Here is a 15,417-nt window from a genome sequence, read left to right on the forward strand (position 1 = left end):
ATATAGAGCCAAAAGATAATTTTAAAAATAAATACAAACATTTAAATGATAAAATCTCAATTTTAATTAAATAAAAATCTCTAATTTTTCAGATTTCTTTAGTTAAAAAACTTAAAAAGATTTTTAACTTTTTTTTTTTAACAGTAAAATATAAAATAAAAATTTTATAAAAAAAAATCGTTTTTACTTTTTAAATAAAAAATTATTGTAATTCAAATTTAATTCAACCCATCACAACATTTCAAAAAATGTTGTGATGGGTTCTCATTTTTTCCCATTTTTTGTTGTTATTTTGAGTCAATGGGCTACTCGATTAGAGAGGTGCGGTATTACTTTCGCCCACCAATCGAATTCTTTATAATTGTTATTTTTGAAACTTACTTTAATAAGCGCATCTTAGTGTGCGTATATTGAATGAATTAAATTGGAATAGAGTTAAGTGTGCACAATCGAGTGCAATTATGCCTATATAAAATTATAGAATTTACGTGAATAAATGTTTTTCTATTCAATAAAATTGAATGAAATTTTTTGGACAAATTCTTCATATTTCATGAAATTAATGTTTCTCAATGTTTGCGCGCATACTGCTTATGTAAACCTGTTTTTAATATTATTAAATTACCTTTTTTTTTATTTTCAACCTTTGAAAAACAACTGGTATTTTTAATTGACAACTGTCAATTAAAAATAGCAAGAGTAGTCTCTGTATACAAAAATTGCAATGATTCTACACCACTGCAGACTTTCATCTATTCTTTACTGTTTTTCAAAGTTGCTTGAGCGATTATGCATAACAGACTATATAACTATCTTGAAAAACATAATATCTTATTCAGCAAACAGTTTGGTAAAGATAATACATGCAATAATAAATCAATTATTTATTATTGCATCTTTTCGGAACTCATCCAGAATTTGACTGGATTAACAAAAATTGCTAACAAAATTTATATTTTTGACTTGTTCATTGATTTTTCAAAAGCTTTTGACACTGTTGATTAAGAAACCCTTCTGTACAAACTAGAAACATATAGAGTAATAAACAGCAACCTAAGTTGATAACAAAGTAACCTTAAAAATAGAAAATAAGGAGTATCTTATGATTCATTATGGATATCTTATGAGTATCTTTTTTATACCCATTCCAATATAAAAACAATTTTCTTTACCGTAAATAGTGAGCTGAAAAAATTTTAATGACAGGATCAAATCAATCAAACTCTCTTTGAATACCTGAAAAAAATTTATATTTATAAATTTGTTTATAAAATTATAAGTTTATTCTATAAACTATATTTTATTTCATCCCCATTCTAAACCTTTTGATTTGCCTCAGCAACTTCCTCAGCTAACTAAAATGAACTATATAGTAAACAGAGTTGCATCGCCATAAATCCTAATCCTATTAATCCTATCCTAGGAATTATATTGGATAAATATCTAAATTGGGAAAACTATATTACGCTAATTGATAACGAAATTTCTAAAACTATAGATATTATGGCATAAAACATAACGCCTACTAAGTCAAAAATGTTTAATAGATTTATATTGCTTATTTATCCATAGCTACATAAGCTAATATGTAGATATGGATAAACATATTGTAATGTTGCTTGAGCAAGTACTTGCCCTTCAGCATTTATATTTATATATATATATATACATATATATATATATATATATATACATATATACATATATATATATATATATATATATATATATATATATATATATATATATATATATATATATATATATATATATATATATATATATATATATATATATATATATATATATATATATATATATATATATATATATAAACAAGCCAGTAGAACTATATGTAATGTGCATAAATACGCCCACTCCAAGCCGTTACTCCGGAAAATTAACGCTATTAATGACTATGAGTTAAATTTAATCCAAAACTTGTTATTTATGTTTAAATATCAAAATGAAATACTTCCGAAATCCGTTAATTACCTTTTTTTTTTTTTCTCAACATCTTTGCTTTCAACAAGACTGCAAGCAACCACTATTAGAGATGGAAGTTACTGGAAGAAAAAAGATGAAGTTTATAGAGCAAGATAACGATTGACCGACGGCTTAAAAGATTGCAAATTATATGAATCAGGAAAGCAAGATGAAGGAAGCAAATTCCAAAGAATTGATGTTTACGGAAAAAAACTAAACGAATAAGAGTTTTTGGAGCACTTAGCAACAGTTACAGAAAAAGGATGAGACTTAATTGAATGATGAATAACACAAGAATGAATTTTAGTAGATGACACAAGAGACGCTAGCTCCTTAGAGCAATGCCCATTATAGCATTTATAGAAAATAGAAAGAGAAGCAACATTTACGACAATGTGATAATTGTTGGAGGTTGGCTGTAGGAGCAGGTCCAACTATGTTTACAATGCGTTTTTGCACCTTATCTGAAAGAGAAAGGGTACCATTGGAAGATTTGCCCCTGACATGGCAGCAGTATTCCATACAAGGACGGATTTGAGATTTATAGAGATAAAGAATAGAATCCGGAGTAAGAAAGTGTCGAGCACGATAAAGAGATCAACCTTAGCAGATGCTTATTTTGCAATGGATTTAATATACGGTTTCAGTCAATTTCTTCAAAATTGTTTATTTGAAAAACTATGGGGGGAGGGGGAGGGAGCGCAAATGCCCCCGGTGGCCCCAACCCCTTCCCCCCGTTTGCTACGGGCCTGTAATTTACTTACATTTAAAAGTAATTCGTTTTTTTTACATAAATTATATAACGTGTAAAACTCAAGTTTTTTAAATGAGTAACTGTTACTTGAAAAAATAATTTACTTTGACAAGTAAAAGTTACTTGCATTTGTACTTTTACTTGTAAATGTAACTTACTTTTAATGGTAAGTAGTGTAAAGAAAACAACTTTGAAAAGTAATTTTGGTTATAATTATGTAAAACATTTTACTTTTAAATTTAATTTACTTTTTAAATGTAAAAAAAGTTATTTATGAAGTAAACTTACGTAAATATAATATTTAAAAAACATAACACTTACTTTACAATTTAAAATAAAACTAGATCATAACAACAAACTACTTTTACGTGTAAAAGTAACTAATTAGCGAAAACAGCTTACACAAAAGTAACTTGAAAAAAATTATTTATATTTACAAATAAAAGTAATTTTCATCTTTGAAATTTTATACTTTACTTTGTAAGTAAAATGTAAGTTAAATTATTTACTTTATCAAAGAACAATTTTTTTCATTTCGTGTTGATTTAACATAAATTTTGAGATAAGTAGCGTATTCAAATCAATTGCCTGTTTGAGGGCGCTTCAAGATAATACTTCAGGTAATGCACTGATGTATGTGGGCAGTGTTTGTGGTGGGGCATCGGGAAAAGATCTTTTTTCATGTATATTATAAAGGGTAGTTCTATTATAATTAGGGGCAAATATAGTCAACATGCGGGTACACCAGTAGTATAGAGACGGCCTTCCCGCTGCATGAGTGCTGATAGAGGCTGCTAAATAATAATTGATTTTTATTTCTTTTTTTTTGTTGAGCAGAAATAGGTTAGTGGCCATAATGAAACTTTAACAGGGGGGAAGGGGCGTAATTTCTAAGCTATGGGCAATTCATGTATGTGTAAACCTTGACTAAGTCACTGTTCGTTAGTGCCAGCTTTTTCTCTAGTTTTTTTTTTGTATTTGCCTTTTCAATAAAGTATTTTGTTATGGTAATATGACGCAATATAAAATTTTTGGTGTCCGCTAGGACATCGGCAGCTGTTTTCAAAAAATTATAAGTCATTTAAGTTCTCATATAACTTTTATGATAAAAGGAGTGGTTATCAGATCTTTTGTTGCGTTTTATCATATATAATCTATTTGAAAAAAGATGGTAAGGAAAGCTGTTCAATCTTCTACTATAGGTTGTGGGCACCCTAATAACCTCCTTTTTGTGGCATTGGTGTCTAACCCGCACAAGGATGATTAGAAAAATAAAATTTTATTCAATTAAAAAAGGGCTTTAGAATAAACTTGTATTTTTTTCAAACGTTTCATAGTACCTTCCAGACTAGTAGAGCTCTGAAACTTTTAGCATTTGTGTAAATTTAATAAAAGTACATCTTAAAACTGTTTTCAGAGCCAACTGGAGAACTCCACTTTTTTAAATCTCTTTTTTTTTTGATTTTACTTGATCTTTTAGACTTTACTTTAATTTTACTTTATCTTGACAGCATTTGTATAGCCCCAATTAACATGTGGGTTAAATTTGTTTCCTGAGCAAGGGGGGCCGTACCCTTATTTTTTTGATTGATTTGTTTTAGTATTAGTTTTTTGTCGGGAGCAAATAGGTTAGTGGTCCTGATAAAAATTTACCGTAAAGGAGCCGGGCATATTTGTAGCGATGCTGCTGCTTTTCGCTTCTCTTATTCAGCGCGGTTGTTGTCAGGGCCGTCCCGAAGAGATCTCTCATTGAGGAGGGGGAGGGGTTATATGTGTTATTTATCTGGCTATTAACCCATGCATTTAAAAAAATATACGCAAGTCCGTCGCACCTCAGGGCTACTAGGGACTTGCTTGTCGTTGTCGTTGAAAATATATATTATTTATTGAAAATATATATTAACATATATTAGTAGTACTATGTAGTTGTAAGGAAACTCGCAGAAGACTAAGAAAAGTCTTTTTATCGAGAACCTTCAAAATACAAAATAAACTAAAAATTTAGAGAGTAAATCTATAACACACATTAATTTTTGAGGTCTACTGTTCAGTAATATTTTACTATGTATAGTTGCTAACAGTTTTTATTTATTTATTTATTTTTAAATTTATGTTTTATTTCTTTTTTATTTATTTTTATAGCTTAAATTGTTCTTTTTACATTTTATTATATTAATTGTTTATTTATATTTAAATGCATATCGATAAAATAATTTTGTTAATTATGAGATCTTTTAGTTTTTTTTTCAGGGCAATAAGATTATCCAATTTAGTAAGTTCTATATTTTCAGGTATTATTTTGTTGTATAAATAGGGGCCACGGTATACAATTGAAAATCTCGAAAATTTTGTTTTATTTTATGGGCAGTGTAAAGTTCCCGGTTCCTCGTGTGATATATCTGTTGGCGTTGGTTTGAAAAAAGTCATTTGTAAAATGAGTTGGGACAAGTCCGAGCTTATATTTGAGCATAAATAAAACATTTTGGCAGATGTTAATTTGATAGATATTAAAAACATTCAAGTTTTTAAGTAAAGGATTGACATGAGTGAATTTATTTTTTATTATAAATCAATCTTGATGCGTGTTTTTGGTGTGTATAGAGAGAACTTAATTTAGATTTATTTGTAATTCCCCAGGCAATATTAGCATATGTTAGTAAAATTTTGAGATAAAATATTATTATAAGTATAAAATTATGAAAAACCAATGATTTTGGTTAATAAATATACTTTTGGTAAATAAAACATACTAAAGTGCCAAACTTGAGCATGTTTTTGTTTATATCACATTAGAATGTTTAAAAAAATTTTGAAACAACCAACTTATTCGGTTTGGGTGTAAACTTTATATTGTCATAACCTTTGAATTTTAATTTTTAAAACCTGTCGACTTATTTTTAGTGTAAGAAAATTAAAAATTAAAGTTACTAATTAATTGCCCTCACATTTTAGGGTAGGCATGGTAAATGTTTTATGGTAATTTTTTTTCCAAGCTCCAATCACTGGATGCGCAGAATAAGCTTATTTCTTAATCTACGAATAAATCATTGCTTATCTACAGCTCGGGTTATACGTATATTACACAGTGGCGTAGAAAAGTATTTATGGTCAGTAGACATACGTGGCCAAGGTGCCTAATTTCCGTTTCTCTGGAACAATAACTTTTCTAAAAAAAAGACAAAAAACTCTTATAATATATAAAGAACAAAAAAAAAAAAAAAAACTCTTATAATGTATCTTAGGGCTCCTAAACCTTGCGGCTCTAGGTTCAGTTGCTTGTGGGACCGTAAGTTTTGCTTATAATGGCTATACGGTATCTAGGCTACTGATACTACACGCAGGTAAAGATATTTACGTCAAAAGCTCTAAACTTTTTATGGCCATACAAAAGTACCGTAGTTGTTTAAACCAAGACTTTTAGAGTCAAAGAATATTCTTGAGCAGGTGGACATTTTTCATATTAAAGTGGCAAAAATCTTTACAAAATAAAGCGTCCACTTCAAAAGTTCGGTACTCCTTAATCTTCAGGGCATGGTGTTATAGCCCCCAAAATTCAGTACAGGTTTAAACTTTCTCTCCTTAGTTTTTAAATCATAAATACACATTTACGCAAAAAACTTGTTAAAAAGAACTAACTATTATGCCAATTATTATCCTTTTAAACAAACTGCTCTTTCTGAGTCTCCCATGGGTGTATGTGCCTGCTAACTGCCTTGTTTCAACTTTGTCTAAATTCCAGACCTTTCGAATGGTTGGCCGGAGAGTGATCATTTTTGAGACGGTTTGTTTCAGAGAATGTTTATTATAGCTAAAACTATCATGGACCGGAACTAGAGAGGGTTTTAATCATGGGAGGAAACCTATTATTGATATTTTCAAACTTTGCAGGAAAAAAATACCTAAAACCGCGCAAATGAAATGTTACGGCAAACTAAATGTTAGTGCCTCAAAGTTTTATTTTTTTGTATTACTTTTGTTCAAGATCCTGTCAAAGTTATTGTAAAATATAAGTAAATTTATTTACTTACTTTATATAAATTACTTTTAATTTACTTTACAAATTATATAAAATGTAAGCTGATGTAATTTAAATTTTATTTTATATAATTTATTTTTAATAAAGAATTGTTATTACTTTTAATATAAAAAATTCCTACTTAAAAAATATTATTTTATTTGTAAATTTAATTTACATTGGGTAGCATATTACTTTTATGTAGTTTACTTACATATGCAAGTTACTTTTTAATTTAATTTTTTTTTAATTACTTACTTTTATACGTAAATTTAAATTACAGTTTGAGGAACTTTTATATAAAATGTAATTTTCATAAATAATTAACTTTTAAATGTAAAAGTAAACAGCTTTTTCATGTGACTTACTTTTCCATATAAAAGTAAATTACTTTTTAATGTAATTTTCTTTTACATAACTTGATGTTAAATGCACCCAGCTACTGTCTTGTAGAAGGCCTCCTAGGCAAAGACTTAAGGGGAAAACAGATTCTATCTGTTGACCAGCCTCGCACTCCTTCTTCATCCATTAGGCTGGCGCAAATGTATTTTTAATACATTGTTTCCAGTTTAGGATGTTGAATGCTGGATCTTCTTGACTCAATGCATGGGTTTGTTTGTGTCACTGTTTTTATGACTAGGCAACTCATTCTATTATCTCCTTATGAGGGTACAGCTCTAAAACTCAGTTTTATGGTTCTGAGGCCGGCTGGTAGTCAGGTTTTCTGAACTCTGTGGTAGCTCTCAGAGACGCTGATTCCATCAACAGCTGAAAAATATCAAAGTATTAACAGTGCCATGTTGCGCATGGATGGTGTCCCTGTTTGTACTTTTGGTGTGCATTGCAGAGGCCACATTTGGAGCCCTTTGTTACGGCTTAGTGTTTATTAGTAGTAATGAGGCAATTGCTTGGGCTATTTAACGGTGTTCTGAGTACTATCTATGCTTTGAGTCAAGTTCTTCAATCTAATTTAAAAATGAATAAAGTACCAAAAACTATAAAACACAAAAATCCATCATCATCACCAAGTTCTCTAAACCTATCATTCACTAATATTCGTGGTCTTCGAAGTAACTTTTCTTCCGTTGAGTCTTATCTCCTGCAAAGTTCACCAGACCTACTTGCTCTTTGTGAGACTAATTTGAGTTCAGCTGTCTCATCTTGTGATCTTAGTGTTGATGGTTATCTTCCTCTAATTCGTAAAGACTCCAATAGTCACATGCTTGGCCTGGGCATTTACATTCGTAAGAACTCACCCATTTGTTGTGAAACTAGGTTTGAATCCACAGGCTATTCTTTTATGTGCTTTCGTTAAGCACCACTTCACTCTATTGTCTTTCTCTTTGTTCTATATTGCTCTCCTTTATCTCAAGACTGCACACTTTTTGACGTTATTTCTGATCATATTGACCAAGCCCTCTCTCTTTATCCATCAGCTAATATAGTTGTTGTTGGTGACTTTAATGCTCACCACTCTGAATGGCTTGGCTCTAGTGTCAGTGATTCGGCAGGCATTAAAGCCCACAACTTTTGCTTTTCTCAATCCCTAACTCAAATAGTCAACTTTCCAACTCGCTTTCCAGACAACCCGAATCATTTACCTTCTCTACTCGACTTATGTCTTGTTTCTGATCCTAGTCAGTGCTCAGTTTCTTTACATTCACCCTTAGGTGCTTCTGATCACAGTTTGATCTCTTTAAAACTAATATCTCATTCTTCTTCATCACCTGAATACCCCTATTATCGAACCTCTTACAACTACAGTAAAGCTGACTGGGATTCTTTCCGTGATTTTCTTCGTGATGACCCTTGGGTAGAAATCTTTCAACTTCCTGTCGACAAATGTGCTTCTTACATAACTTCGTGGATTCAGGCTGGCATGGAATCTTTTATTCCCTCTCGACGATTCCAGGTCAAGCCTCATTCTCCTCCATGGTTTTCCTCACACTGTGCTGCTGTGATTGCCAATCGAAACCGTTACTTCCATATTTATCAGCAAAACAATTCTCCAGAAAACAGACGTTTGTTTATTACTGCTAGAAACAACTGTAAAAAGGTTTTGTCTAACGCCAAAACCCGCTATTCTCGGGTCATGAAATCTCGTATCTCATCTCAAAAATTAGGCTCTCGTGACTTCTGGAGAATCTTTAATAATATCAATAATAAGGACAAATCTATAATTCCACCTCTCTTGTATGGTTCAGACTTTGTCACCTCACCTAAAGACAAAGCCGAACTGTTTGCTAAAAACTTTTCATCAATATCATCTCTTGATTCCACTAATTGCGTTCTACCTGGTATTGCCAACAAACAGGTTGATCCATTGCTTGACATTCATATCACTCCAGCATCTGTATCTAAAGTGATTTCCTGCTTAGACTCTTCTACAGCTTGTGGCCCAGACAACATACCTGTTATTGTCTTGCAGAAGTGTTCTCCGGAGCTGTCCTCTATACTCTCAAAACTATTCAACAAGTGCTTATCAGAGTCTTGTTTTCCAGCCTGCTGGAAAGCCGTATCTGTTATCCCTATCTTCAAAAATTCTGGGGAGCGATCTGATTCGTCTAACTACCGTCCCGTAAGTCTTCTTCCTATCATAAGCAAGGTTTTTGAATCTTTAATTAACAAACACCTAATTTCTAATCTTGAATCTAATACGGATTTCGATCTTCTCGTTCTACAGCTGGTTTGCTAACAGTAATAACTGACAGGTTTTGTCGTGCATTAGATGAAGGTGGAGAGGTTAAGGCCATCGCTCTTGACATTTTAAAAGCGTTTGATAAAGTTTGGCATGCTTGTCTTCTCCATAAGCTTTCTTCTTATGGTGTATCCGGCAACATCTTTAAGATCATTGAATCCTTCCTTTCCAATCGTAGCATAAAAGTTGTCCTAGATGGACAACACTCTTCTTCTTATTCTGTAACTTCAGGGGTTCCTCAAGGTTCTATCCTTGGCTCTATACTCTTTTTAATTTACATTAACGATCTTCCAGATATTCTCACATCTAAGGTGGCATTGTTTGCTGATGATACTACCATTTATTCTTGTCGTGATAAGAAACCAACACCCTCTGATTGCTTGGAGGGGGCATTTGAGCTTGAAAAGGATCTCACTTCTGCTACAGCATGGGGCTCACAGTGGCTGGTGAACTTTAATTCAGATAAAACTCAATTTTTTTCAGCCAATCGTTATCGCAATAATTTAGATCTTCCTATATTTATGAACGGTGATGTACTCGATGAGTCACCTACTCTTCATCTTCTAGGATTAACTCTTACTTCCAATCTTTCTTGGAAACCATATTTCAAATCCGTTGCAAAATTAGCATCTGCTAAGGTTGCATCTCTTTATCGAGCTCGCCACTTTCTTACTCTGGATGCTATTCTCTATCTCTATAAATATAAAATCCGGCCTTGTATGGAATACTTTTGCGATATCTGGGGCGGATCTTCTAATGAAGCCCTTTCTCTTTTAGACAAGGTGCAAAAACGCATTGTAAGCATAGTTGGACCTGCTCTTGCAGCCAACCTGTAACCATAATCACATCGTCGTAATGTTGCTTCTCTTTCTCTTTTCTACAAATACTATAATGGTTATCTTGCTCTACAATCTTCATCTTTTCTCTTACAGTACCTTATAACTTTAATTAGTGGCTGCTTGCAGCTTTGTTGGAAGCGAAGATCTTTAAAAGAAAAAAAAAAAAAAACTTACTTTTGAAAGTAAAAAAACTTACATTATAAAGTAAAAGTCGTTTCAAAAAAATTGATTACTTATACGAAAATGTAAATTTATATAAAACGTTCAAAATTACTTATGTAATTTACTTTTTGATAAAAATTAACTTACGTAAGTAAAAAAAAAAGTAAGTAAAAGAGCCATCCCTAGTTGGAAATGTCAAGAGCGATAGCCCCTCCACCTCAATCTATTGCGCAATAAAACCTATCGGTTATAACTGTTAGCAAATCAGCTTTAGAACGAGAAGTTCGAAATCTATATCAATGATCAGATAGTAAGTAAGTTATTAGATTCAAGATGAGAGATTAAGTGTTTGTTAATTAAAGACTCAAAAACCTTGCTTATGATTAAAAGAAAACTAATGAAACGGTAGTTAGACGAGTCAGATCGCTCTCCAAAATTTTTCAAAATAGGGATAACAGATGCTGCTTTCCAGCAGAATAAGACTCTGATAAGCACTTGTTAAATAGTTTAAAAAGTATAGACGACAGCTCCGGAAAAAACTTCTGAAAGACTATAACAGGTATGTTGTACGGACCACAAGCTGTAGAAAAATCTAAGCAGAAAATTACTTTAGATACAGAAGCTGGAGTGATACGAATGTCAAGAATGGATCAACCTGTTTGTCGGCTATATCAGGTAGAACGCAAATATTAGAATCGAGAGGTGATATTGATAAAAAGTTCTTAGCAAACAATTCAGCTTTGTCTTTAATTGAGGTGACAAAATCTGAACCATACAAGCGAGGTGGAATAACAGGTTTGCCCTTATCATTGATACTGTTAAAGATTCTCCAAAAGTCACAAGAATCTAATTTTTGAGATGAAAAACAAGATTTTATGACCTGAGAATAGCGGAGTTTGGCGTTAGACAAACCTTTTTTACAATTTTTCTAGCAATAGTAAACAGACGTCTGTTTTTTGGAAAATTCTTTTGCTGATAGATATGGAAGTAATGGTTTTGGTTGGAAACTGCGACAGCACAACGTAAGGAAAATCATGGAGAAGAGTGAGGGTTGACATGGAGAGAGATAATAAAAGATTTTGAATCCAAGAAATTATGTAGGAAGCACATTTTTCAGCAGGAAGACGAAAAATTTCTACTTAAGGGCCACAACGAAGAAAATCACGGAATGAGTCCCAGTCAGCTTTAAGGTAGTTGTAAGAGGTATGATGGTAGGGGATTCTGATTACGAAGAAGAATGAGATAATAGTTTTAGAGAGATCAAACCGTGATCAGAAACACCTAAGGGTAAATGTGGAGAGACTGAGCACTGACTAAGATCAGAAACAACACATAAGTTGAGTCAAGAAGTTTAATGATGCGTGTTTTCTAGAATGCGAGTTGGAAAGTTGACTATTTGAGTTAGGGATTGAAAAAGTCAAAAGTTGTGGGCCTAAACGCCTGCAGAGTCGCTGACACTAGATCCAAGTCATTCAGTGTGATGAGCATTAAAGTCACCTACAACAACTACATTGGCTGATTGATAAATAGAGAGGGCTTAATCAGTTTGATCAGAAATAACATCAAAAAGAGTGAGTTTTGAGATGAAGGAGAGCAATATATAGAACAAAGAGAAAGGCAATAGAGTGAATTGGTGCTAAACAAAACCACACAAAATAATAGTTGGTGGATTTAAACTTTGTTTCCCGACAAATGAGTGAGTTCTTACGATTGTAAATGCCTATGCCAAGCATGTTACTATTGGAGTCTTTACAAATTAAAGAAAGATAACCATCAACAATTAGATCAAAAGATGAGACAGCCGAGCTCAAATTAGCCTTACAAAGAGCAAGTAAGTTTTCATAGTTTAAAACTGTTTTAAATTTATAGTTAAGCAGAATTTACTTGAATTAATAGAAAAAAAAAAATGTTTGTATTTTTAAGTTCTATTTATTTAATTGAAAAAATTGATCTATTTATTTAATTGCTGTAATTTATCGTATCTTGTTTTAATTATGTCTATTAACTCGTTTTATGAGTACTAGTACATTTATATAATGAGAAATTGGTGACAGGAATAGTGTCAAAAACTGAACTTTAGAATAGTGTCGAAGGTATTAAAAAGGCCTAATGTCACAAAAAAATTGGGAATAGTGTCGCAAATGAATTTAATAAATAGTGTCGAAAAAAAAAAGGAATGGTGTCGAAAATAGTTTAAATGGAGTTGTGTCGCAAATAGTTAATTTCAGCAATTGCTTGCTCGTTTTATTTATCTTTATGGCATACGTCTTTTATAAAAAAAAGAAAAAACTACTACCAGATCCCAAACTCTCAGTCAATGTAGCGGCACTCCTTTGCGGAAGCAGGCTTTAAGATAGTTGGTGTATGTACTGAAGCCCCTGGCAGCAGGCTGTTTCAGTGTGACATCATACATGTTATCTAAACACACTTTTATTATTTATAACTATTATTAATTTTTTATTTTTGTTACTATTCATTAAACTCATTTACGATATTATTCCTTTTTTCTATTTTTTGACACTATTTATTAAATTCATTTGCAACACTATTCCTTTTTTTGTTTTCGACACTATTCATTAAATTCATTTGCTACATTATTCCTTTGGAATCGTCCATAAATTACGCAATGCTAAATTTGAATAATAACAAAACAGAAGAGGTCAAAAGTTTTCCACCGCAGAGCCATAAGTTCAACACAACCTCAAGATAATCTTGACAATCTTCCTGTGTTTAAAGATGATCCAGATACCCTACCTTATCATCATGGAGAAGAGGATCCAGGTCCAATACAGCTTGAAGATGATCCAAATACCCTACCTCATCATCATGGAGAAGTCGATCCAGGTCCAATTCAGCTTGAAGAAGATGATAATGGGATTTATGGCCCTCAAACCGAAAATTATGATCAACAGGCCCTCTATGTTCCAGAAAATAATCTTGTTGAAGAAAATATTACGTTTCCATCAACATCACAGTAAGTAGGAAACTATTTTTGTATGAAAACAGTACAGTCCCTGTTATCCGTCACTCGGTTATCCAATAAGAATTTTTTTTTTGCCTTTTTTTTTTATTATTTGTTAATTTATCTTTCCTTTTCATAGTTCCTATTGATATTTTGCATATTTTTGCCTTGTTTTGCGTTATTTAAATAATATAAATACGCAAAATCACATTAAGAACTGTAACCTACTAATGCATATAATTGTTTTTTTTTCATTCTCTATATCCTTGTTATCCGACAATTTTTTCTCTTATCCGACACCCCTTGGTCCCGTATTAGTCGGATAATCGAGACTCTACTGTATAAATCTTTCTTCCCTTATGAAAGATCTAATTCTAATTTCCTTAATTATTGCATTTCAGAATTTAGGATCCTGCTCTTTGGCCCAAAATCTTAATGAATTCATTTAGAGAAATTCTGGCTCATCAAGGTCCTATAAAACTGAAGGAGGAAGATTTTCCAAAAGATAACCATGGACAAAAATTCTCTGTGATGTATTATAAAGGGCATTTTCTAAATGGGGAAACCTATGAAATAAAATGGTTAGTTTATTCCAAGCATTCAAACAGCATATTTTGTTTTCCTTGCAAAATATTTTCTATCGGAAAAAAGAGCACAAAATTAACTAAAACAAAATTAACTGAAAACTGGATATTCTGATTGGAAACATATAACATCAGATCTCAAAGACCATGAGAAGTCCCTAAACCAAAAGGAATGATTTATAAATTGAATGGATTTGGCTGCAAGAATGAAAAAAAATGAGACTGTCAATAAATGCAACTTAAAAAAAATCAAATTAGAAGTGGAGTATTGGCAAAACATTTTGAAGAAAATAATTTTATAAAATTTCTTGCCTCTCACAATTTAGCATTCCAAGGACACAATGATAAATTACTTTCTAAAGGCAATGGAAATTTTTTTGAGCTTGATTGAAATGATTTCAGAATTTGATCCAATACTTCAAGAGAATCTATGAAAAATTACATCACACAAAGTAAGTGATCACTATCTTGGCAAAAACATTCAAAACCAAATTATTCAACTTTTGGGTTCAGAGATAAAGAAATCTATAATTTTAAATTGTCAGAATGCAAAATATTATTCAATAATTATGGATTGCACTACAGACGTAACTCACCAAGAACAATTAACCCTAGTTCTTAGATTTTAGTACTGCAAGTTATTTGCAGTTGAAGAGCATTTTATTGGATTTCTTGATGTAAATAAGACAACTTTCCTGAAACATTTGACAGAAGCAGGTCCAGATATATAAAATTGTCGAGGTCAATCATATGATAATGAAGCAAACATGAAAGGGATTCATTCTGGAGTGCAAAAAAGAATAAGAGATATTACCCTAGAGCGTTTTTTGTGCCATGTAGTGCCCACAGTTTGAATTTGATGGTATGTAATGCTGCAAAATCTTCTTCAAAAGCAGTGTCATTTTTTGGTTTGGTACAAGAAGTTTATAACTTTTTTTCAGGTTCTAATATCAGATGGGCCATTTTAATGAAATCAGTGCAAACTTTGACTTTGAAGCCACTGTCTGATACTCGATGGGAGTCTCGAGTGGAAAGCTTAAAGACATTAAAATATGAATATTCCAAAGTTTATAATGCTCTAGTTGAAATTGCTGACAGTTCAAAGTATGATACATCTACCAAATTTCAGGCAAATAATCTTGCCAAGCAAATGTCCAAATTTACATTCATGGTAAGCTTGAGTGTATGGTATAACATATTGTTTCAAGTAAATTTGATCAGCAGAAAAATGCAGTCTCCAGACTATGATCTATCAACTGCACAAACTGAAATTGACCAACTACTCAAGTATTTTAATGACTTTCGTGATAAAGGAATTAAGGATGCCAAACTTTTTGCTATGGAAATTGCAAAAGAGTTAGAAGAAGTCCTCAGTTTGAAGCTGAAAACACACTTTGTCCCCGAAAGAAAAAACTCT

This window comes from Hydra vulgaris, chromosome 02 (assembly GCF_038396675.1).
Source record: "Hydra vulgaris chromosome 02, alternate assembly HydraT2T_AEP".
Classification (NCBI taxonomy): Eukaryota; Metazoa; Cnidaria; class Hydrozoa; order Anthoathecata; family Hydridae; genus Hydra; species Hydra vulgaris.